This window comes from Ornithorhynchus anatinus, chromosome 2 (genome assembly GCF_004115215.2).
Source record: "Ornithorhynchus anatinus isolate Pmale09 chromosome 2, mOrnAna1.pri.v4, whole genome shotgun sequence".
In the NCBI taxonomy this organism is placed as follows: domain Eukaryota; kingdom Metazoa; phylum Chordata; class Mammalia; order Monotremata; family Ornithorhynchidae; genus Ornithorhynchus; species Ornithorhynchus anatinus.
This window is the reverse complement of record NC_041729.1, coordinates 69,932,226-69,958,288: the sequence shown is the minus strand read 5'-3', so window position 1 is coordinate 69,958,288 and position 26,063 is coordinate 69,932,226. Positions and strand designations below refer to the sequence as shown.

At 43.4% G+C, this 26,063-nt stretch overlaps 1 long non-coding RNA gene across 1 annotated transcript in view; it reads left to right on the top strand.

Annotated features, from left to right (window-relative positions):
• Positions 1–10,906: 10,906 nt before the first annotated feature.
• LOC114805837 overlaps positions 10,907–26,063 on the top strand; it is a 31,038-nt gene continuing 15,881 nt past the window's right edge. The window contains exon 1 of the long non-coding RNA XR_003753877.2: positions 10,907–11,002. This is a non-coding gene — a long non-coding RNA (uncharacterized LOC114805837). The remainder of the gene's footprint in view (positions 11,003–26,063) is intronic.

The window sequence follows — 26,063 nt, the reverse complement described above, 5'->3', positions numbered from 1 at the left end:
TGTCTCTATCTGTTGCTGACTTGTTCATCCCAAGCGCTTAGTACAGTGCTCTGCACATAGTAAGCGCTCAATAAATGCTATTGAATGAATTAACATACGTGCACGGGCCTGGGCTTGAGAAGGTCCTGGATTCGAATTCCAACTATGCCACTTTTCTGCTCTGTGACCTTGAGCAAGTCACTTAACATCTTTATGCCTCAGTTACCTCGTCTTTAAAATGGACATTAACACTGTGAGCCCCATGTGGGGCATCTACTGTGTCTCACCTAATTAACTTGGATCTACCCAGTGCTTAGTACAGTGCCTGGTGCATAGTAAGCACTTAACAAAAACCATAAGAAAAATTATGTGCACATTAAAAATGCATACACCTACAAATACATTATTCCTTACTGAGTCTTATATCCTAACTGCTAAATGCAAAATATGATTTGAACTAAAAGCTATGGAACATGAGGTCAAGTCAAGGACTATGCAAATGTTTGCTCTTTAACAACTAATCTCCAACACTAACCTAGTATCTTTCCAAGCTCTTAACTTACTTAATTTAACTTTACTTAACTTACTTAACTTTTTGCACCCAGAATGTTAGAGCTGGAAAGAGATCTTAATCAAAACTGATCTTTGGTATCTGGAGTTTTGAACTAGATCTCATTCCTCCTAAAGTTTTCTTTGCTTTTCACTTTGGATGTTTTCTCTACTTTCCTCTATCCTCACATTTTCAATCTCTCTTTTCCATCTCTTTCTTTGTATGCCATTTTTCAGCTCCCCTTTGCTACCCCATTCTAATTCCAGAGGTAGTTGCTGTTGATTTCTTACTGTCTAACCCTAACAAAATTTTATTGGGACAGTTATATACAAAACCACAAGTTTCCAAAGATTTTTTCTAAGAAACTGATCTGCCTTCTCTTCTGCCAAGTCAAATCATTTCTCCATCCTTATTGGTTCCCATGCTCATTACCTTACCAGTTGTTCCAGACATTCAACTCCCTTCTCAAACCCACTGTTCTCCCTGCCTCCCCCATCTCTTGCCCCTATTGACCTGACTAGGTACTTTACTGAGAAAATTAAAACCATTAGGTGTGATCTCCCTAAAATCTCTCTTGCTCATCTCCAATCCCTCCCTCCTCCTGCTCCCTCCCTCCGCCTGTCCCTTTTTCAACTTTCCCAGGAGTATCTCAAAATATTATTGACTCTTATCAAAATCCACCCCCGTCCACCTGTGCTTCCTATCCCATCCCTTCACACTTTATCAAACTTTCTTCCCCCTGCCTCTTTCCCTTCCTGACCACCAACTTCAACTTTTTGGTCTCCAGTGGCTTCTTCCCCACTTTTTTCAAAGATGCTCCTGTCTCCCCTAACCTAAAAAAGCCCTCCCTTGATCCCACAGCTCCCTCCAGTTATGGCTCCAGCTCCCTCCTACCATTCTTCTCCAAACTCCTAGAATGAGTTGTCTACACCTGATGTCTCAAGTTCCTTTCCTCCAATTCTCTCTTAGATGCCCATCAATTTGGCTTCTGCCCCCTTTGCTCCACAGAAAATGCCCTCTCAGAGGTCACCAGTGATTTCTTTCATGCCACAGTCAATGACCTCTATTTCATCCTAATCCTCTTTGACCTCTCAGTGGCCTCTTTACACTGTCAACCACCCCTTCTTCCTGGAAACATTATCCAACCTTGGCTTCACTGATACTGTCCACCTTTGGTTTACCTTCTATCTTTCTGGTTGTTCATTTTCAATTCCTTTAGGGGGAGCCTCCTCTGCCTCCCACCCTCTAACTAAGGGAGTCCTTTAAGGTTCAGTTCTAGGTCTCCTTCTCTGGTCTGTCTACACCCACTCTCTTGGTGAACTCATTCACTCCCATAGATTCGACTACCATCTCTGTGTAGATGATTCTCAAATCTACATCTCCAGCCCCAATCTCTCTCCTTCTCTTCACTCTCACATTTCCTCCTCTGATTTCATGACATCTCTACTTGGATGTCCCACTGACACCTCAAACTCAACATGTTCAAAACAGAGCTCCTTATCTTTCCAGACAAACCCTGGCCTCTGTCTGACTTTCCTGTCACTGTAGACAGCATCATTAACCATCCTGTATCAAAGCCTGTAACCTTGGATTTATCCTTGATTCATTTCTCTCACTCAACCCACATGTTCGATCTGTCCCTAAATCTTGTTGGTTCAACTTTCACAACATCGCTAAAATCTGCCCTTTCCTCTCCATCCAAACTGCTCTCATGTTAATCCCAGCATTTATCCTATGATACCTTGATTACCACATCAGCCTCGTTGCTGAACTCCCTGCCTCCTGTCTCTTCCCAATCCGGTCAATACTTCAATCTGCTGCCCGGATTATTTATCTACAAGAATGTTAAATCCATGTTTCCACACTCCTCAAGAACCTCCAGTGGTTACCCAGCTGTCTCTGCATCGAGCACAAACTCCTTAATATCGGGTTTAAAGCACTTAATCACCGTGCACCCTCTTACCTTACCTCTCTGCTTTCCTACTATAACCTAGCTCACAAACTTTGCTCCTCTAATACCAATTTACTCGGTGTACCTCAGTCTCCTCTGTCTCAGCACTGGCCTCTCTCCCATATCATGCTTCTGGTGCTTCTGGCCTGGAACACCCTCTCTCTTCATATCTGACAATCACTCTCCCCACCTTCAAAACCATGTTGAAGGTACATCTCCTCTAAAAGACCTTCCCTCACTAGACTCTCATTTTCTCTTCCCCCACTCCTTTCTGTGTTGCCTTTGCACTCATATTTGAATTCTTTAACTTCGCTGCTTAGAATTCCTTAACTCCCATTCTCTCCTGGACTCCCTCCAATCTGGCTTCCGTCCCCTCCACTCTACCGAGACTGCTCTCTCTAAGGTCACCCATGACCTCCTTCTTGCCAAATCCAATGGCTCCTACTCCATTCTAATCCTTCTTGACCTCTCAGCTACCTTTGACACTGTCAACCATCCGCTCCTCCTCCCCACCTTATCTCTCCTTGGCTTCACGGACTCCGTCCTCTCCTGGTTCTCCTCTTATTTCTCTGGCCGGTCATTCTCAGTCTCCTTCACAGGTGCCTCCCCCCCCTCCCATCCTTTAACTGTTGGAGTTCCTCAAGGGTCAGTTCTTGGCCCTCTTCTGTTCTCCATTTACACTCACTTGCTTGGTAAACTCATTTGTTCTCACGGCTTTGACTACCATCTCTACACAGATGACATGCAGATCTACATCTCTGCCCCATCCTCTCCCCCTCCTTTCAGGCTTGCATCTCCTCCTGCCTCCAGGATGTCTCCACCTGGATGTCTGCCCGCCACCTAAAACTCAACATGAGCAAGACTGAGCTCCTCGTCTTCCCTCCCAAGCCTGGTCCTCTCCCAGACTTTCCTATCACTGTGGATGGTACGACCATCCTTCCCGTCTCTCAGGCCCGCAACCATCTTTGACTTGTCTCTCTTGTTCACCCCACACATCCGTTCCGTGACCAAGACCTGTCGGTCTCACCTTTATAACATGGCCAAGATCCGCCCTTTCCTCTCCACCCAAACGGCTACCTTACTGCTACAGGCTCTTGTTATATCCCGGCTAGACTACTGTGTCAGCCTTCTCTCTGATCTCCCTTCCTCCTCTCTCGCCCCGCTCCAGTCTATACTTCACTCCGCTGCCCGGCTCATCTTCCTGCAGAAACTATCTGGGCATGTCACTCTCCTCCTTAAACACCTCCAGTGGTTGCCTATCGACCTCCGCTCCAAACAAAAACTCCTCACTCTAGGCTTCAAGGCTCTCCATCACCTTGCCCCTTCATACCTCTCCTCCCTTCTCTCTTTCTACTGCCCACCCCGCACGCTCCGCTCCTCTGCCACCCACTTCCTCACCGTCCCTCGTTCTCACCTATCCCGCCGTCGACCCCTGGGCCACCTCTTCCTGCGGTCCTGGTATGCCCTCCCTCCTCACCTCCGACAATCTAATTCTCTTCCCCTCTTCAAATCCCTACTTAAAACTCACCTCCTCCAAGAGGCCTTCCCTGACTGAGCTCCCCCCTTTTTCCCTCTGCTCCCTCTACCCCCTCTTCACCTCTCCTCAGCTAAACCCTCTTCTCCCCCCTTTCCCTCTCCTCCTCCCCCTCTCCCGTCCCACCCCCTCAGCACTGTACTCGTCCGCTCAACTGTATATATCTTCATCACCCTATTTATTTTGTTAATTTTGTTTAATGAGATGAACATCACCCTGATTCTATTTAGTTGCCATTATTTTTATGAGATGTTCTTCCCCTTGACTCTATTTATTGGCATCGTTCTTGTCTGCCTGTCTCCTCCGATTAGACTGTAAGCCCATCAAATGGCAGGGACTGTCTCTATCTGTTGCCGACTTGTACATTCCAAGCGCTTAGTACAGTGCTCTGCACATAGTAAGTGCTCAATGAATACTATTGAATGAATGAATGAATATTTGTACCCTATACTCACACCTCCATCAGCCCCACAACAGTTATGAAGATAGCCATGATTTACTTATTTGTATTAATGTCTGTTACCAATTAGACTATAAACTTACAGCAGGGAACGTGTCTACCAACTGTTATATTGTACTCTCCCAAGAGGTTAGTTCAGTGCTCATCACACATTAGGCACTCAATAAAAATGATTGATTTATTGATTGATTGTTCCTCTCCTGACACTTCGTGAGAGCAAAATCTAACACTTGCAGACTACATCACAAACACTGAAAAAAAATATTGAAAAAATGTCAGACGTTCATTTTCTTACTCAGTAGGAGATATTTCTCAAGAAAGGGATCTAATAAAAAAGGTCATCCTGAAACACAACTATAATCAGTTAATCATATTTATCCAGCACTTACTATATGCAGAGCTCTGTACTAAATGCTTAGGCGAGTACAATATAGCAGAGTTGGTAGACGTTCGCTGACATCTTACATTCTAGAAGGGGAGACAGACATTCATGTACTAGTCAAGAGACACATTGTAGGCAAGAAGTTGGCAGTGAGATATGAGATTGAGGTATGGTAAGTAGGTTGGCATTAGAGGAGCGAAGTGTGCAGGCTGGGTTGTAGTAGCATCTTTAGCATCCTTGCTGCAAATTATTTATTTCTCACCATGTTGATAAGGACATGGCATTCTACGTTTTCATTTAAGGATGCAAAGAGAAAGTAAAGATTTGTTACCTGTCTATACTGTTTTGAGAAAGAATGTGCTGGGGAGCAATATCTTAACTTTAAAACTGTCAACTCCCAAAACAATGAACTGAAACATTCCTTTCAAATTGGCAAATTCTGCCATTTTGATAGGACGGTTCCACCTGAAACATGACTTTCTGTGATATGGACTGCCAGCACTTCATCATGTTAGGCTTTAGAACACTAAAGTCTTCTGAGTGGGTGGAGAAGGAGGGGTGAAGAAGTGCGATATGGGTTTAGGGGAACTTACACTGTGACTCAGTGCCTAGGAACTGCCAGTGATAGCGCCTCAGAATGACTTCACTGCTGTTATGGGAGGCTCCAGGATTGCTTTTCAGACATGTTGAAGAGTTGAATGTCTGGAAATGTCAGGGTCAAGCCACTGTTATATCATTCACCTCTCTCTAGACAACTGGAGGTAAGGGGAAGAGCAGGTTGAGGGTGAACAGCTAGGACCCATTTGAGGGCTATTTTGGCTGTCTCCCTACCAGTAAATTAATGTTTTGGCTGGAAACCTTTTCCCCATTTGGCAGGACTCTACAGTTGAAAATAAACACTTTGATTAATACTTCTGGTCCTCCAGGTATTACTCGTGCCCATTCCTGTCAGCTTCAGTTAATCCCCCCTGCCCCAGCTGACCTAAGCCCAGAAGGCCTTCAATAATGGTCACAGGTACTGGAAGAGAAAGCAAAGGAGCACTGGCATCCTAGAGGAAGGAGAGAGTACAGTGGAACCGGGAACACTGAGCATTACGTGTTAAATTTGGAGAGAGACCACTTTCCTAAGTTTTATATTCTTAAATAATATGCAGCTTCACTCAGTTGTCCTAAATGTCTCAGACATCTGCAGTGCTACTCTTTGGACTTACCCGGGAAGCAGCGTGGCCTGGTGGATAGAGAATGGGCCTGGGAGTTAGAAGGACCTGGGTTCTAATTCTGGCTCCACCACCTGTTTGCTGTGTGACATTGGGCAAGTCACTTCACTTCTCTGTGCCTTAGTTACCTCATCTGTAAAATGGGGATTAAGACTGTGAGCCCCATGATGGACAGGGACTGTGTACAACCTGATTACCTTTTATCTACCTCAGAACTTTGAACTGTGCTTGACACTTAGTAAGCATTTGATAAATAAAATCATCATTATTATTATTACACACTCAGGTACTGAGTGTAGCAAGAATGGGGGTTCAGTAATGGTGCTGCTCATCACAGACAGAAAATTTAGAAAAGCAGCATGGCATAATGTATAGAGCACAGGCCTGTGAGTCAGAAGGACATGAGTTCTAATCCCAGCTCTGCCACTTGTCTGCTGGGTGACCTCGGGCAAGTCACTTCACTTCTCTGTGCCTCAGATACCTCATCTGCAAAATGGAGATTGAGACTGTGAGCCCCATGGAGGACAGTGACTGTATCCAGTCTGATTTGCTTGTACCCACCTGTGCACAGTGCCTGGAACATAGTAAGTGCTTGACAAATACCATTATTATTATTATTATTCTGAATGGGAGTAGGTCAGTGTAGATGTCTCAGGTTTTCTGCAGTGCCATTATCATTTGGCTGAGGATGCTACCTTTTTATGGGTCCCCTATCCCCTTCAATCCTCTAGCTGTGGTCAGGGGGAATCCCAGAAGGTTCTGTTCTTGACCCCCTATTCCTTGTTTCACACTCACTATCTCAAGGGATTTATTCACTCACATGGCTTTATCACCTCCATGTGGATTACGCTCCAATCTCTCTCTCCAGTCCTGACTGCAGTGTGGTTTAGTGGAAAGAGCACAGGTTTGGGAGTCAGAGGTCGTGGGTTCCAATACTGACTCTGCCACTTGTCAGCTGTGTGACTTTGCAGCAAGTCACTTAACTTCTCTGTGCCTCTGTTACCTCATCTGTATAATGGGGATTGAGATTGTGAGCCCCACCTGCGATGAGCTAATAGCTTTGTATCTCCCCCAGCACTTGGAACAGTGCTTGGCACATAGTAAGTGTTTAACAACTACAACTATTATTATTATTATTCCCTCTTGCCGCCCAATATATCCGTGTGGATGCTCTGCTGATACATCAAATTCAGCGTTTCCAAAACTGAATTTCTCACCTCCTTCCCTAGAACAATTCTTCCTAAATTTCCTGTCGCTGTCAATAACACCATCATCCTCCTTTTCCTAGAAGTGTGTAACCTTGACAGCATTCTTGACTCCTCACTATATTTTGAGCCCTCACATCCAGTCAACTTGCTGAACTTGCTGATTCTTCCTCCATAATAATTCCCACAAGCCATTACTTTCTTTCCACTCAACACCTACCATCTTGGTCCAAGCTCTTGTTATGTCATGACTAGATTACTGCATCAGCCTCCTTGCTGGTTTCCTTGAATCCAATCTCCCCCTCCTCCCTTCAGTCCATTCTTCACCATGCCCTTATTGTACCCTCCTAAGTGCTTATTGCAATGTCTAGTGCTAAAATAATACCATCACATGATTGACTGATGGACTTAGAGCATCACAGAAACATTTAGGAGTAAATGTTTCACACTTCATTGGTTGCCAATAAATGTGCAGGGAAAATGTTTTGGCTGGATGGTCTTCCGAGGGTAGACATGGTCTTAATGGGTCCATGCCACTCCCTCATTATAAAATGACACTTTTGAGAAATGGATGGACTTGTTCAGTCCCCTAAGGGGAATTCCTGCTTCAGAACATAATGGTATTCTAGATGATCAGAAAGAGTTTATAAATGCAGCATCCAATTTAAGCGAACCTTTAGCACCTTGAACCAGTAAAGTGCATCTTCAAAGTTCCGTATAAATATTTGTTGATGCACCCATCACCAACATACATAGGGTGCTGACCTGTTTGCTTCATGAAAGGAAAATTAAACAGTGCAAGATTCTTGTTACCTTCCAATCCAGAGTTAAAACACTGAGAAGCCAAATATCTGAAAATGAGTGGACTTGAACAAGTAGAGGATATGCATAAAATACATTTTAAAAGCTGTATATTCTATGCTTTTATGTTTTCATTAATTCATATTTGAGTGTCTACTATATGTAGGGCCCTCTCAGGATCACTTGGAATGTTTCCAGTACGCTACCAGTTTCAGCTACGGGAGGGAGAGTCAAGCAGAGGAATATCCATTCCATTCCTAGCTTGGACAGTGGCTAGCGAGTGGAAGCCAATCTGCTATGAGTCAAAAGTCACCTGTGTTATGCAGCAGTGGCATGGGAGAGAGTCGAGGACAGTGACTCAAATTTGCTGTGCAGAAGGAGGCAGTGGTAAACCACTTCCATATTTTTACCAAGAAAACTCTATGGATACACTACCAGAGTGATTGCAGATGGAGGTGAGGCGTTCTGGGAGGGATGTGTCCAGGGAGTCTCTATGGGTCAGAAATGAGTTGACAGCATAAGACAAGACTATTTGTAGAGCAGTGAACTAAGGTTTTGGAAGATACCCTAAAAGTAACAGACATCATCTCTGCTCTTCAAGGAACTTACAATATAATAAAGGAGTTTACAATCTAATTTTCAAATCCTGTGTTTCAGGTTCATTGCTGGATTAGAGTTGTGAGGTAGGGCTGGGGACAGAACCAAGATAGGAATCTGATATGGGAACAGAAAGATGAGGTGAGAATGAAAAAGAAAGGAAATGAAAGAGGCAAAGGGAGTAAAAATGGGGGCTACTTCTTAGGTCTGCGTTGACCACTGGTGTCATCCCTCTGCCCCCTTCAGCAGCTGGCTCTGCTTCCTCAGCCCAGTACTGGGGGAGGCCCAGCCTAGGAACCAGCTACAGATCCTAATGCAAAAAGCATGAGCCTGGGAGTCAGTGGCCCTGCATTCTTATCTAGGCTCTGAACTTTCCTGCTGGGTGACCTTGGGCAATTCACTTAACTTCTCTTTGCCTCAGTTTTCTCTTGTGTAAAATGAGGATTCAATACTTGTTCTCCCTTCCCCTTAGACAGTGAACCCATGTGAGACAGGGACATGCCCAACCTGATTAGAACAGTGCAGAGCGTATAGTTAAGTGCTCAACAGATAGCAAAGTTACTCTGTCTTGTGCTTTATTCTTGAACAGGGCCCAGGCCAATCTCTCTGCCTCCCTCAGGCAGTGGAGAATTGCTTCAGACTTTATTCACTCCTGCCCCCCTCCCAGCTCCACAAAGCTTCTGTACTTATCTGTAAGCCCGTCAAAGGGCAGGGACGGTCTCTAACTATTACCAATTTGTACATTCCCAGCGTTTAGTACAGTGCTCTGCACATAGTAAGCACTCAATAAATACTATTGAATCTGTAATGTATTTATTTATATTAATGTCTCTCTCCCCCTCTTGACTATAAGCTTGTTGCGGGTAGGGAATGTCTCTGTTTATTGTTATATTGTACTCCCCCAAGTGCATAGTACAGTGCTCTGCGTACGGTAAGCACTCACTAAATATGACTGAATGAATGAATGAACCAAGGGAGTGATTCACCCCTTTTAAGGATTTGGTAACAACATTCATTTCTGGATTTAAAATATAAATTTAAAATATACATTTTAAACGGATATATTTTCAATATCTTTCTCCCCCTCTTACCTAAGAAAATGATTAATTCATTCATTTAAGGAAGAGAAAAAAATGAGATTAAGAATAAGGCACAGTAAGCGCTCAGTGAATAAGAATGCTTGATAATGCACATCTGTGTATTATTTTGTGCCAGTGAGTATATTAATTTACCTAAAGTTGCATAATTTGTCCAAAAAGGCCTAACCCCAATAATTAAAATAAAAGGAAATAATGAGTGCTGCCATCTATTGCAATTAAAATCACACTAAACATCAAAGGCCAGTGGAAGTTTCAGGGCCAAGAAATGCCCAAGGGTCAGTTGGGAACTTCCCTCCAAAGCTGGTACAATTCTAATAACACAACACAAAACAAGGCTACACCTTAAACAAGGATGTCTAATAGCCTTATTGAAAGTTCAAAAGATGCTAGGAAAACCTGCACTGTAGCAGAATGTACTATCTCTCCACTCCAAGGAATAAAGGCAAATCTCACTATAAATGTGGTTCTTATCCTTCAACATTAACACACATTTGATACATCCCTGCTCATCTGTGAACACACAATACCATGTGAGTACTGAAGTGGTAATAAAATGGTAACAAAATGTTAAATTGAGAACATTCTGTAGGAATATCCCTACTTTATCTCTGACTGATGTTTCAAAACTTTAAGTAGAATTAATGAATGTTAAGCTTGTTCTGTCAGGACCCCTATTGATGCAAAGTCTGGAGCAATTCTCCCCTGCCTGAGGGAGGCAGAGAGCACTTACTGTGTGCAGAGCAATGTACTAAGAGCTTGGGAGAGTACAATATAACAGAGTTGGTAGACATGTTATTCTTGCCCACAATGCGTTTACACCATAAAGAATTTGGGGGGGGCCTTGATTATATTGATAATTGCCTCAGTTCCTTTACTTTGCTTCTGAAGATCTAGTCTGGGATTGGGAAATCCTTGCATTCATGTGCTGCTACTCTCCTTCGCTTCCCAAATAATTGTAATTGGGGCAGCCTTTCCATCTCTGGACAATCATGCTTTCTGGAATCTCACTCTGAGATCACTACATTCAATTTGCAAAAAGGCTCCTCACTCCTGATTTCAGTTCTATGACCAGATACAGCTGGGTGATTCACCTCTTTTAAAACAGGGCTGCCTGCTGACATTTCAAGATGATTGGGAATGTGAGAGGGACTCTTTGAAGTCAGCACATTAACTCTCTTCAACAGTGGCCTATCCTGAAAGCAGCAAAGGTGATTTAACTGAAAAAGGTAGGAAACTTTAAAATATATATGCATATTCTGAAAAGTCTCTTTCAATTAAATATTGGTCCTTTTTTCTGTTTTCCTCCATTTCTACTGTAGCTAAAACTCACCTTTCTGAAATATCTGAGAGTTTAAAAATTTTTAACAAAATTGATCCAACCCTGAAGTTTTACTTGTTATTAACCCTATCTTAAATTTTCATTGCATGGACCTGGACTGCCAGATAATAATAATAATAATAATAATGTTGGTAGTTGTTAAGCTCTTAGTATGTGCAGAGCACTGTTCTAAGCACTGGGGTAGATACAGGGCTATCAGGTTGTCCTACGTGAGGCTCACCGTCTTAATCCCCATTTTACAGAAAAGGTAACTGAAGCACAGAGAAGTTAAGTGACTTGCCCAGTCACATAGCTGACAAGTGGCAGAGCAGGGATTTGAATCCATGACCTCTGATTCCCAAGCCTGTGCTCTTTCCACTGAGCCACGCTGTGATACCATTGCATATGTAGACTTAGGATGTGGCTCTGCAAATTTTCACATTTTAAAGTTTTTTCTCTCTCCATCTGCTTTTTAGTCTTGTTTTTAGAAGAATAATTTCCTTAAATGGGTGCTTTACAGTTTTCTTGAGGATTTCCAAGCAGGCAGTTTGCAACATAATTCGGAAGTAACCACAAGCAATCTGAGGTGATTTCTTAAACCCATAATTTGACACAAATGTTTTGTACCCAACCCTTTTTTTCAAAGAAGCCATGCCTGCAAGTCCAAAGCTGTTTAATATCTCCATGTTGTTTCCCCGCCCCCCCTCCATTTTATAATAATAATAATGTTGGTATTTGTTAAGCGCTTACTATGTGCAGAGCACTGTTCTAAGCGCTGGGGTAGACATAGGAGAATCAGGTTGTCCCATGTGGGGCTCACAGTCTTAATCCCCATTTTACAGATGAGTTAACTGAGGCACAGAGAAGTTAAGTGACTTGCCCACAGTCACACAGCTGTCAAGTGGCAGAGCTGGGATTTAAACTCATGACCCCTGACTCCAAAGCCCGTGCTCTTTCCACTGAGCCACGCTGCTTCTCTAGTAGTAATAACAATAATAGTATTTGTTAGGCACTTACTATGTGCCAAGCACTATACTAAGCACTGGGGTAGACACAAGACCGTCGAGTCTTACATGGTGCTCACAGTCTAAGCAGGAAGGGGAACAGGTATTGAATCTCCATTATGTAGATGAAGGAACTGAGGCACAGAGAAGTTTAAATGACTTGCCAAAGGTAACACAGAAGACAAGTGGCAGAGGAGGGATTAGAACCCAGGTCTTCTGACTCCCAGACCTGTGCTCTTTCCTCTAGGCCATGCTGATAATCTTAATTGGGGGAGGCAGAACACACACAGTTTTAAAAGGCAACAAAAGCTTTCATTTTTGTATTCTGAACTTTGGCTCTATATTGATTGGTGGAAAATATTTTTTCCACCAAATTTGGTTTGTAGGCTCAAGAACCTTGCTTTTTTAACAATATCATTTTTTATCTCTCTCCATTTGCAGCTGTGACTGAGGCTGCATGGGACAGGGATAGTTTGGGACAATATGTCTCCATGGAAACAATGGTGTTTGGGCAGCCCTGTGACTGTGGTAATGGATTTGGGCAGAAAAAGAAAATGCTTCCACATATTATTAGTAATGCTTCAGAGGCCTTTTAAGGACCTTGATCCCAGCTCCTCTGTCTCCGTATCCAAGTGCATTTCTGGATTTCCTCCCAACCCAGTTCTTTCTTATTCTTCCTCTGTTTCCTTCCCACCTGGTAAGCGCCCACTACTGCTTGGCTCTATTACTTCTAACTTATAAATCCATAGAAATTAAAAACATAAAAGGCAGTTATGTCATTTCTTGTGTTCAACACTCCTTCCTTTTACAGAAATTTAATATTCTCTCTTTTAACTACTGTCCTATTCTAGAAAGCTTTGAATAGCATCAGACCTTCCCCTACCTTCAAGACTTAGACCTCAGGTGTCAATCAGGCAGCCTTCTAGCGAATCAAGAGCCATGTTTGAGGACCAAAAATCAGAATAAATAAGCGTGATGTGCTCTGAGCTTTTCCAGAGGAGCTAATGCAATCAAAATCTCCTTGGCAAATCCCCCAGGATTGCAATGAAAATGAGGCTGCACACATTTACTTCATTAAGAAGCATGGCTTCTGATTTTTTTTTTCAAATAAGCATTTCTTTTCCTTCATGAAGTCTTTGTCCCGTTAAGAGGACACACTGAATTTTATGTCACCATTAAGAGAATGCTATATGGGGATAAGATTTTGATGAGCAAATGGACTGAGCCAATTCTTCCAGTGACACCAACAGCAAGAAATGAGTTCATGAACAAGTGGCCACAATTAAGTAATGATGATGTTGATATTTGCTAAGCATTTACTATATGTCTAGCAGTGTTCTAAGCCCCGGGGTAGATACATGCTTTTCAGGTTGGACACAGGCCCTGTCCTATATGGGGCTCACAGTCTTTATCCTTATTTACAGATGAGGTAAGTGAGGCCCAGGGAAGTGAAGTGACTTTCCCAAGGTCACCCAGCAGACAAGTGGCAGAGCTGGAATTAGAACCCAGGTCTTTCTGACTCCCAGCAGGAGTCTGTCTCTATTCTCTTAGAGTGACCTGCACTACCAAAATGCATTTGATTTAACTTTGCAGGAGTAAAGGACAATTAGCTCAAGGTGAATCATTACTGAATGATGAGTGGTACTACATGTTGGACCAAGCTCTTACGCAAAATTTTTCCTTCCTTCTTGACTTGCCTGCCACTGCAAAAAGGACTTACAATGCAAATTTAGTGCTTCCTCACAGTTCTGTGGCAGGCCATGCTTGCTATGGGCATGGTGCCTCCTTTTCCTCCAGAATGAATCTGGATGGCTTCCCAGCTTTGGTACTGTCCAATTTAGCCCTGGGCATTTATTTTGTGGGAAGACAACTAAAGACTGAAAGTGCAAAGTAAACAAAATAAAACTAAGATCCGTGTCACTGGGAGGACAACATTCTTTAGAGTTCAAAATCAGATCCCAATTTCTGATCTCCAGAACACAATAGAAGAGGCCATAGATTTGTATGAGTCACTGGGTTGTGTTCTGTAGACATCCCTTAGCTTTAATTATAAGGCAATGATCCAATAGTGAGAAGCTTCATGGCATAGTGAACAGAGCATAGGCATGGGAGTCAGAAGGTCGTGGGTTCTAATCCCAGCTCCTCCACTTGCTTTCAGTGTGACCTAGGGCAAGTCATTTCACTTCTCTGTGCATCAGTTACCTCATCTGTAAAATGGGGATTGAGACTGTGAGTCCCATGGAGGACAGTGACTGTGTCCAACCCGATTTGCTTGTATTCACCCCACTGCTTAATAGAGTTCCTAGACCATAATAAATGCTTAACAAATACTATTATTATTGTCAGTGGATTATTCATATTATATTTTTATTATGTATTTGTTAACCTTTTATTATATGTCTTGCACTGTTCTATGTGCTGGAATAGATACATGTTAATCAGATTGGACACAGTTCCTGTCCCACGTGGGGTTCACAGTCTATGGGGGAGAGAGTAAGATTGAATCCCTGTTTTACAGTTGAGGGAACTGAGGCACAGAGAATTTAAGTGAATTGCCCAAGGTCACACAACAAACATGTGATGTAGTTGGGATTAGAACCCCGGTCCTCTCACTCCCAGGCCTGTGCTGTTTCTATTAGGCCATGCTGCTTCTCAGGATTACACATCAATACTTGATACTGGACAATCCATGTGGTTAGAGAAGGAATAGCATGATTATTTGCTGTTGCTGGTGTAGTTCTCACTGAGCCTTGGGTATTATGGGGATGAGATCTTAAAGGCAGATATGTGCAGATGATGAGAGGTATATTCTTCTACTAACATTTTGAAGGAGAGCTCAGGTGGCATAGATGTGACCAATTGGAATGGTGCTTTGGCTGTATGAGGGAGCAGCCAGGACAAAATCATTTAAGTATATAGGAGATAGATGTTCAAAAAATTGATGAGAAGGATGGAAAGTCATTTATTGGGCTCCCACTGTGTGCAGAACACTGTATGAGCTGCATAGGAACATTCACTGGAAGTCAAATATACACTCCTGCCCTCAAGGAGTTTACAATCCAATTAGAACTTGAACTCTTTCTTGTACAAATTCCATTTTTATCAATATTTATTAACCCTAGGTAATAACTAATAATAATAATTATAGTTTTTGTTAGGTGCTTATAATGTACCTGGCACCGTCATAAGTGCTGGGGTAGATATAAGCAAATCAGGTTAGACACAGTCCTTGTCTCAGGTGGGGCTCACAGACTCAATCCCCATTTTACAGATAAGGTAACAGAGGCACAGAAAAGTGAAATGACTTGCCCAAGGTCACACAGACAAGTAGTGGAGGCGGGATTAGAACCCACGAGAACCCATGACTTTCTAACTCCCAGGCCCATGCACTATCCACTACACAATGCTGTTTCTGTGCTGTGATACTTGTCACGTACTTAATATGTGCCAAGCACAAGATAAGCACTGGGCTCTTGTCTTAGCCTTATGCTGTTGAGTCATTCCTGACCCACATCGCCTCCCTGGTCACATCTTTCTCTCAGAATGTCCCACCTCCACCTGTAATAGTCCTGGTAGTGTATCCATAGAGTTTTCTTGGTAAAAATATGAGGTGGTTTACCACTGCTTTCTGCTGCACAGTCAACTTGAGTCTCCACCCTCGACTCTCTCCCGTGCCACTGCTGCCCAGCACAGGTGAGTTTTGAGAAGCAGGTAGAGAAACAGCGTGGCGCAGTGGAAAGAGCACGGGCTTTGGAGTCAGGGCTCATGAGTTCGAATCCCAGCTCTGCCACTTGTCGGCTGTGTGACTGTGGGCAAGTCACTTAACTTCTCTGTGCCTCAGTTCCCTCATCTGTAAAATGGGGATTAAGACTGTGAGCCCCACGTGGGACAACCTGATTCCCCTATGTCTACCCCAGCGCTTAGAACAGTGCTCGGCACATAGTAAGCGCTTAACAAATACCAACATTATTATTATTATTACTTGTGGCAAATTGCCTTCCACTTGCTCACCACTGCCCAAACTAAGAATGGAATGGGTATGCTTCTGCTTGACTCTCCCTCCTGTAGCTGAGACTGGTAGAGTACTGGGAGTTCTGCAGGTGCAATCCTGAGAGGGGAAGCACTAGGGTAAGATAAAAGATAATCAGGTCCCAAAAGGGGGCTCATAGTCTAAGTAGGAGGGAGAGCAGGTATTGAGTCTCCAATTTGCAGATGAGCTAACGAGGCACAGAGAGGTTAAGTGACTTGTCCATGGTTACACAGCAGTTCAGTCAGAATTAAGATTAGAACCCAGATCTCCTGACTCCCAGGCCCATTCTCTTTCCACTAGGCCACACTGCTTTCTTGGAGAATGTCGGGCACTTGCCAACTCTTTGTGGGTGGGAGTAGAGAGAATAGGACAGAGGGAAGACTGTCCTTACTCTGAAGCAGCATGCAATTTAGTAACATCTCTTTGTGGGCAGGGAACATGTTTACTAACTCTACTGTACTTTCCCAAATGCTTAGTCTAGTGCTCTGCACATGGTAAGTGTTCAGTATATACCACTGATTGATAGCATCTATCCTAGTCAAAGCCTGTTGTTGTGGGTTCTGCACACACAGACAACTGAACCATGACAACATTCTCTACAGAGGAAATATCCTTACTTGGGTGTCAGGCATTCCCAGATTGCTAGTTTCTTCTCAGATCCCTTGCTCTTTTGGCTACTTCATCACATAGAGAAGCAGCATGGCATAGTGGAAAGAGCATGGATTGGGATTTAAGAAATCTGAGTTTTAGCCCTGGCCCTCCCGTTTCACCTGCTGGGTGACCCATGTAGGGCACTTCATGTCTCTGTGCCTCAGAATATCCACATCTGTAAAATGGGGATGCATGATTTCTCTTTCCAGCTTTTGGACTGGGAGATTCTTGTGGGACAGGACTGTGTCTGACTTTATTATTTTTTATCTGCACAGTGCATGGCACAGTGGATAGAGGACAGGCCTGAGAGTAGGAAGGTCATGGGTCCTATTCCTTGCTCATCCATTTGTATGCTGTGTGGCCTTGGCCAATTCACTTTACTTCTCTGTGCCTCAGTGTAAAATAAGGATTAAGACTGTGAGCCACATGTGGATCAGGGACTGTGTCCAACCTGATTTGCTTATAACCAACCCAGTGCTTAGTACAGTGCTTGGCACAGAATAAATGCTTAACAAATATAATAATTATTATTATACTTAGCACTTAATATCAATCAATAATATTTATTCAGCACTTACTCTGTACAGTGTACTATACTAAGTGCTTGGGAGACTTTCCTAGAGTTTGTAGACATGCTGACATGATCCCTGCCCTCGAGAAGCTTACAATCCAGTGAGGGAGACAGACATTAAAATAAATTGCATGGGGAGGGAGTGGAAAGCAATAGAGTAAAAATATCTGTGCATTCACGCTATATTAGAGAGAGTGGAGTGAGCACCCAAGTCCTTGGGCAAAGTGGAAATGGTGAAGAGACAGTAAGGGTGGAAAAGATTGGTAAAATGAGAGACTACTAGAGATGTGATTTTTAGAAGGGCCATGAAGATAGGGAGAACACTGGTCTGATGGAAGTTAAGAGAAGGGAGTTTCTGGCTAGAGTGAGAGAATGAGGTGGGTGGTAAGAGAGATGAGAATGAAGCAGATAGGGAGCAGAGTGACCTGGGAGGGACAAAACAAGAGTCTGAGTTTTCACATTTAAATGTGTTATTTTGGCTAGAGAAATCATCGGTAGTTATCCATTTCTCTCCATATCGAGCAGACACTTCTGACCCTTCAGTTCTCTTCCTTCCACCAATCTACTCCTTTTTCCACTGTAACCCACTTCACTCTCTTTTCATTCATTCATTCAATCATATTTATTGAGCACTTACTATGTGAAGAGCACTATACTAAGAGCTTGGAAACTACAATTCGGCAACAGAAACAATCCCTGCTCAATATCGGGCTCACAGTCTAAACGGGGGAGACAGACAGCAAAGGAAAACAGAACAAAATGAAATAAGCAGTCTGGCACAGACATCATCAAGATAAGTAGAATCATAGAGATATATACATCATTAACAAAATAGAGTAATAAATAATATATACCAATATGCACAGTGCTGAGGGGAGGAGAAGGGGGAAGAGCAGAGGGTGGGAGAGGGGGGAATGGGGAGGGGAGGAGCAGAGAGCAAAGAGAGGCTAAGTCTGGGAAGGCCTCCTGGAGGAGGTGAGCTCTCAGTAGGACTTTGAAGAGGAGAAGAGAGTTTGGTGGATGTGAGGAGGGGGGGCATTCCAGGATAGCGGTAGGACGTGAGCTGGGGTTGACTCCGGGACAGGTGCGAACGGGGGAGCATGAGGAGGTGAACAGCAGAGGAGCAGAGTGTAGAAGGAGACATGGGAGGTGAGGTAGGAAGGGAGCTAGGTGATGGAGAGCTTTGAAGCCAAGAGTGAGGAGTTTTTGTTTCATGTGAAGGTTGATGGGCAACCACTGGAGGTTTTTGAGGAGGGTAGTGACATGCCCAGAGCGTTTCTGTAGGAAGATGATCTGGGCAGCAAAATGAAGAATAGACTGGAGTGGGGAGAGACAGGAGGAAGGGAGATCAGAGAGGAGGCTTACACAATAATCCAGTTGGGATATTATGAGAACTTGAAGAGGAGCCTACTCACCTACTCACTCTGCCACATTTCTTTTGCCTCCAAGACTTAGCTCATGTCCTCCCTTCTAACATGGAATGCTATCTTTTTTCATATTAAACTATCATGGCACCTACCATCTTCAAAGCCCTTCTGAAATCTTAACTCTTCTGGGAGACTTTCTATGATTAATTTTTTCTTCTCCTCAGATTATATCCCCCTCACCATTACCTCAGCCCTTTTGCACCAGTTATGCACTTGGTCACTCACAAGCACTTGTAGTATTGTTTTACTGGTGTTTATTATGCACTATGTGCCAGGCATTGTACTAACCAGTGGGGTAAGTACCAGAGAGTCTAGTTGGATGCAGTCCTTGTCCCACATGGGGCTCGTAGTCTTAATCCCCACTTTACAGATGAGTTAACTGAAGCACAGAGGGAAGTGAAATGACTTGCCCAAGGTCACACAGCAGAAAAGTGGCAGAGCCGGAATTAGAACCCATGACCTTCTATAATGTTGGTATCTGTGAAGCGCTTACTATGTGCCGAGCACTGTTCTAAGCGCTGGGGTAGACACAGGGGAATCAGGTTGTCCCACGTGGGGCTCGCAGTTTTCATCCCCATTTTACAGATGAGGTAACTGAGGCACCGAGAAGTTAAGTGACTTGCCCACAGTCACACACTGACGAGTGGCAGAGCCGGGATTTGAACCCATGACCTCTGACTCCAAAGCCCGTGCTCTTTCCACTGAGCCACGCTGCTTCTCAGGCCTGTCTCTATGCAGTAGGCCTCATTGCTTCTCCATTTCTGCATATATTTTACATGCTCTATTACTTAGATTTGCACTTGGCTATATGTTCACTTTTGTATTACTTAAGCTCTCAGCCATATCCATATAACACTTTCTTTGTCCCACCAGTAAATCATTTTTCTGTCTTCCCTGTTAGATGGTAAACCTTCAAGTACAATAATTCTGTCCACTAACTCCATTTCATTCTTCTTAGCATAGTCTTCTCCCCACAGTAGGAGCTCAAAATTGCTACTGTTTTGTTGATAGTGTGTGGCAGTACTGGCCCAAGTAGAGTTAAAGAGAAATTTAATTCTTCTCAATCATCAAAATGCATTTGAATAAATGGAAGAAAATGGACATAATTTGTTTAGATTTTCAAAAGTGTGGGGGTTGGCTGAAAGGAAGCAAAACTGGATGAGGCTAAATACCACTTTGGGGTGAAGTTGCATGTAGATGTCTTGCTGGAAAGTTGGAACTGATGCGCTAATCATTTAGATGTTCAAATTCAGTATTTATGAATTCTCTTGACTTAAATGTACTATTTGGGAAGCATGGTGGCCTAGGATCCAGAAGGCCTGGGTTCATTCATTCAATAGTATTTATTGAGCGCTTACTATGTGCAGAGCACTGTACTAAGTGCTTGGAATGTACAGTTGAGCTGAGAAGCAGCGTGGCTCAGTGGAAAGAGCACGGGCTTTGGAGTCAGGGCTCATGAGTTCGAATCCCAGCTCTGCCACTTGTCAGCTGTGTGACTGTGGGCAAGTCACTTAACTTCTCTGTGCCTCAGTTCCCTCATCTGTAAAATGGGGATTAAGACTGTGAGCCCCACGTGGGACAACCTGATTCCCCTGTGTCTACCCCAGCGCTTAGAACAGTGCTCGGCACATAGTAAGCGCTTAACAAATACCAACATTATTATTATTATTATTATTACAGTTCGGCAACAGATAGAGACAATCCCTGACCACTGACGGGCTTACAGTCTAGTCGAGGGAGACAGACAAAAACAGTAGTAATAAATAGAATCAAGAGGATGTGCACCTCATTAACAAAATAAATAGGGTAATAAAAATATATGCAAATGAGCACAATGCAGAGGGGAGGGGAAGGGAGAGCAGGAGGAGCAGAGGGAAAGGAGGCTTAGCTGAGGGGAAGTGGGGAGGGGGGCAGCAAGGCAGCAGAGGGAGCAGAGGGAAAAGGGGAAGCTCAGTCTGGGAAGGTCTCTTGGAGGAGGTGAGCTCTCAGTAGGGCTTTGAAGAGGGGAAGAGAGTATGGCAGAGGTGAGGAGGGAGGGCATACTAGGACAGCGGGAGGACGTGGGCCAGGGGTTGATGGTGGGATAGGTGAGAATGGGGGACGGTGAGGAGGTGAGTGGCAGAGGAGTGGAGCATGCGGGGTGGGCAGTAGAAAGAGAGAAGGGAGGATAGGTAGGAAGGGGCAAGGTGATGGAGAGCCCTGAAGCCTAGAGTGAGAAGTTTTTGTTTCGTGCAGAGGTTGATAGGCAACCAGTGGAGGTTTTTAAGGAGGGGAGCGACATGCCCAGAGCATTCTGCAGGAAGATGAGCCAGGCAGCAGAATGAAGAATAGACTGGAGTTGGGAGAGACAGGAGGAAGGGAAATCAGAGGCTGACACAATAATCCAGCCAGGATATTATGAGAGCTTGTACCATTAAGATAGTCGTTTGGATGGAGAGGAAAGGGCGGATCTTGGCGATATGAAGGTGAGACCGGCAGGCCTTGGTGACAGATTGGATGTGTGGGGTGAATGAAAGAGCTGAGTCAAGGATGACACCAAGGTTGTGGGTTTGAGAGACGAGAAGGATGGTTATACCATCCACAGTGATAGGGAAGTCAGGAAGAGGACAGGGCTTGGGAGAAAAGATGAGGAGCTCAGTTTTGGACATGATGAGTTTTAGGTGGCGGGCAGACATCCAGCTGGAGACATCCTGGAGGCAGGAGGAGATACGAGTCTGAAGGGAGGGGGAGAGAACAGGGATGTAGATGTAGATGTGTGTGTCATTTGCATAGAGATGATAGTTGAAGCCGTGGGAGCAAATGAGTTCACCAAGGGAGTGAGTGTAAATGGAGAACAGAAGAGGGCCAAGAACTGACCCTTGAGAAACCCCTACAGTTAGAGGATGGGAGGGGGAGGAGGAGCCTGCAAAGGAGGCCGAGAATGAAGGGCCAGAAAGATAAGAGGAGAACCAGGAGAGGACAGAGTCCGTGAAGCCAAAGTGAGATAAGGTGTGGAGAAGGGGATGGTCTACAGTGTCAAAGGCAGCTTAGAGGTCGAGGAGGATTAGGATAGAGTAGGAGCCATTGGATTTTGCAAGAAGGAGGTCGTGGGTGACCTTAGAGAGAGCAGTCTCGGTAGAGTGGAGGGGACGGAAGCCAGATTGGAGGGGGTCCAGGAGAGAACTGGGTTCTAATCTCACTCCATCACTTGCCTGCTGCGTGACCTTGAGCAATCAATCAATCATATTTACTGAAAGCTTACTGTGTGAAGAACACAGTACTAAGTGCTTGGGAGAGTACAGTATAACATAGTTGGTAGACACATTCCCTGCCCACAGAGAAACCTTATAGTCTAGAGAGACTATAAGTCACTAAGTCAATTCACTTAATTTCTCTCTCTCTGTTTCCTCAACTGCACAACGAGGATTCAATATTCCCTCACTCTAGCCTGTAAATTCTGCTAATTCTGTTATACTGTACTCTCCCAAGTGCTTCTTACAGAGCTCTGCACAGAATAAGTGCTCAATTAATACCATTGATTGATTGAATACCTGGTTTCTCTCCTACTTATCCTGTGAGTCCCCTGTAGGACAGTGACTGTCTCTGACCCGATTGACTTGTGTCTATGCCAGCTCTCAGTTCAGTGCTCGATGCATAGAAAACACTTAACAACTACAGTTAAAAAATTGGAGCCAAATCTCAGTGAACTTTGAGTTCAAGCCAGAGAGAAGTCAGATAAGAAACAAAAATAAATGGGATTTCATTCATTCCTTCAGTCATATTTATTGAATGGTTACTGTGTCCAGAGCATTGTACTAAGCACTTGGGAGACTACAGTATAACAATAAACAGACACACTACTTGCTCACAATGAGTCCCTGGAAGCCAACTAGAGTTCTTGCTTGATTTACCTGGGTTTAGCTTTTCTTTTCACTCTTCTCTTTTTAGATTAAGAAAGGCACCCACAATAAACAAGAAAACTGTTCAGACTCCCAACTCGTCTCACAGATAAAATGATTTGTCTTTCGATGGGGCTGATGTAGACAGTAATAGCAGTGCTGAATGACTGAAGTTGTTTGGCAAATAAAGCCTCTGCAGGGACAGTATGCTGGATCAGAGCTGTACTCCTCTAATGCAAAAGATGGGTATAGGCATTAGCACAGAGTACCCTGAAAAAGGAAAGGGAGAGAAAGGTGGGAAAAAATTATGTCAGCTAATAAGCCAATTAACCCAGAATATATAATTGCCATCCCTTCGGCATAGTGGATAGAGCACAGGCCTGTGAATCAGAAGGTCATAGGTTCTAATCCTTGCTTTGCCATGTCTGCTGTGTGATCTTGGACAAGTCACTTTACTTCTCTGTGCTTCAGTTACCTCATCTGTAAAATGAGATTAAGACTGAGTCCAATGGGGACAGGAACTGTCCAACCCAATTTGCTCCTATCCACCCCAGCACTTAATAGTGTGTCTGGCAGATAGTAAGCACTTAAATACCACAGTTATTATTATTATTATAAATGTGACTTGAGTGGCAATGCTAAATATTCACGTGAGTGTGGGAGCAGTAACTGCTATGAGTTCTGGCAGAAACTGTCCTATAGTTTAAAGCTGCAGTTTCTATCTACAGAACCTGTGGCTGGGTCTGTTTTGCTCTGTGTTTTGTAGTCTTCCTAATGCTTTTCTTCAAGAAAGCCAGTCTGCCCCCACTTGCTGCATGACAGAGTGGTCTTAATTGAATTTTTAAGTCTTTGCAAAAGATCTCTCAAACTAATATGCCTGATCACATTTCCCATTCCTCCCTCCCAAATCATGCGCCATTCACCTATGGACTAGTTCTTTGACCCAATATCTGGTAGGATAATATAGTACAATAAATGTAATGTGCACAAAACTAGTCTGAAATATGAAGTGAATCCAGGATTCCTTTGTTGGGACTAGAAACTCACGCTTCTTAAGGATCATAAGATGAGGAGGCAAAAGTGCCAGTACTAAGTACAGCAAATATTAAACTTGACAACACAAGGGACAGCTTTTGTGTGTATTCACTGTAGCCAGGGATACGCTGACCTTTTCAGTCACATGCACCACTAGGTGAATATTACCATCAGCGGCAAATTCTTTGGGTACATGGGACAGCTGTATACATTTAGCTAGGATGTAAAGTACTAAAGTCATCAGTAAAATTAGGCTGGGAAGGGGGTGTTGCAATTTTTTCCTTTGCCTAGGTGGCCATTTTGTATCCTGAGGAATGATCCTGAGGGAAAGAAGTGACCAATTTTAGATTACCAAATCCCTAAGAATAAGGGCTCGGTCTGATGAATTCACTTGTATAGCATTGCAGTAGGCCTACACAGGTAAGTTCTTAATGAATGTTTTTGATGGTGACTTTACCCCAGCTCCCTCTGTCACCTATACACTTGGAAATGTACCCTTTGAGCACTTGATATTCACACCACCCTCAGCCCCTCATAATTTATTAATGTTGGGGCCTGTCTCCCCTTCTGGACTGTAAGCTCGCTTTGGGAAAGGAACATGTCTACCAACTCTGTGGCATCATACCCAAGTGCTTAGTTCATCATTCAGCACATGGTTAAGTGCTTGATAAATACCATTAATTGATTATTTCAGAGATGTAATCTCAAAGAATCATTATATTTTCTAGGTAAAGATGTTATTTGTAGATGGCTTTTTCATTAAAATTACTGAAATCAGCTTGCTTTGCAGAAGTCAGGAAAGGAGAAACTTTTCTTGAAGAGATGTTTTGGGAAGCCAGGGATTCCAAAATGAAGTCTTGAAAAGAGTGTCAGACCCAGCCTGAAGCTAACACTGCATGAGAAACTGTGTTTATGATCACATGAGGCAGATTAAATGGTTGACTGTATAATTCTCTCCAGCCTCTCTCCGCAGCTTTCTCAATGTCACTGTGACATCTAAAATGAAGAACTGGTATCTATATGTAATATGAGTTTATATATATGCATGAATTACCCATAAATTCAGTATAGGCAGCATTTCATTCATTCATTCAATAGTATTTATTGAGCGCTTACTATGTGCAGAGCACTGTACTAAGCGCTTGGGATGAACAAGTCGGCAACAGATAGAGACAGTCCCTGCCGTTTGACGGGCTTACAGTCTAATCGACTCACTGGGCCTTCAGTGGACTGAAAATGTTACGGTTGCTTGTAGAATGCCCAATTTATAGTTAATTATTCCATTGATGTACTTCATTTATTTCCTGTGAATGATGTGCCTTGATATAGCCTGATTAATCCATGACATTGATAACATTTTTTTAAGGTATCGGTTAAATTCATTCATTTGTGTTTATTGAGTGTTTACTATGCTAACTGCTTCGGGGAGTACAGTGCAACAGTAATAATGCTTACTATGTCCCAGGCACTGTTCTAAGTAGGTGATAAATATAAGGTAATCAGGTTCGACACACTCTCTGTCCCACAAGGGGGTCACAGTCTTAATTTCTCTGTTCCTCAATTACCTCATGGGAATTAAGTGACTTTCCCAAGGTCACAGAGCAGACAAATGGTGGAGCTAGAATTACAACCCAGGTACTCTAACTTCCAGGCCTGTGCACTTTTCCTCTAGGCCATGCTGCTGCTTAATTTTTTTTTCTTTTTTTTTTTTTTTGTAGTTACATAGCTCCTCTCTTCAGGAAGCTCAAACGGACTTATAGCTATCACTCCAGCTACTCTTAAGGTGCAAACTACCATCTGATCGAAAATTGCTTTTGAATGCTACATTCACTCGTTCACACCATTTGAGTACCATTTAGTGCAGTGAAGCAGCAATTTACCACATGCTTTTTAATTGGTTTCCATTGTTCCAGCTTTTGCCAGAGTAAGAAGTGATGTAAATTCTCTACCCCATCAAGCCTTCTCCTATTTTTAGCTGAGTTTGAAAGAAAACCAGATTCAAGATTCTGATGTATTAGGGAACTGCTTGAGTTTGTGCTGTCAATTCTCAGAATGTCCTGGATCCACTGAAAACAGGAAGATGCATAGGTAATTTTAAGTATCTTTTATTTTAGGGGGCCAACACTAATTAACCCTGGAGAGCTGACTTTGGGAGCTCTCCGGGGACATCTCAGTTCAGAAGTTCAGAAATGATTAAAGAGGTCAGAATCTGGTTCTGGGCTAAACAGTTGGTTTCCTAGGATATACGTAATGCTCAAGTAGTACATTAGACATTTAGGGGGATACATTAACTCTTTAAAGCTCTAGGGTACCATAGAAGCAGCATGGCTCAGTGGAAAGAGCACGGATTTAGGAGTCAGAGCTCATGGGTTC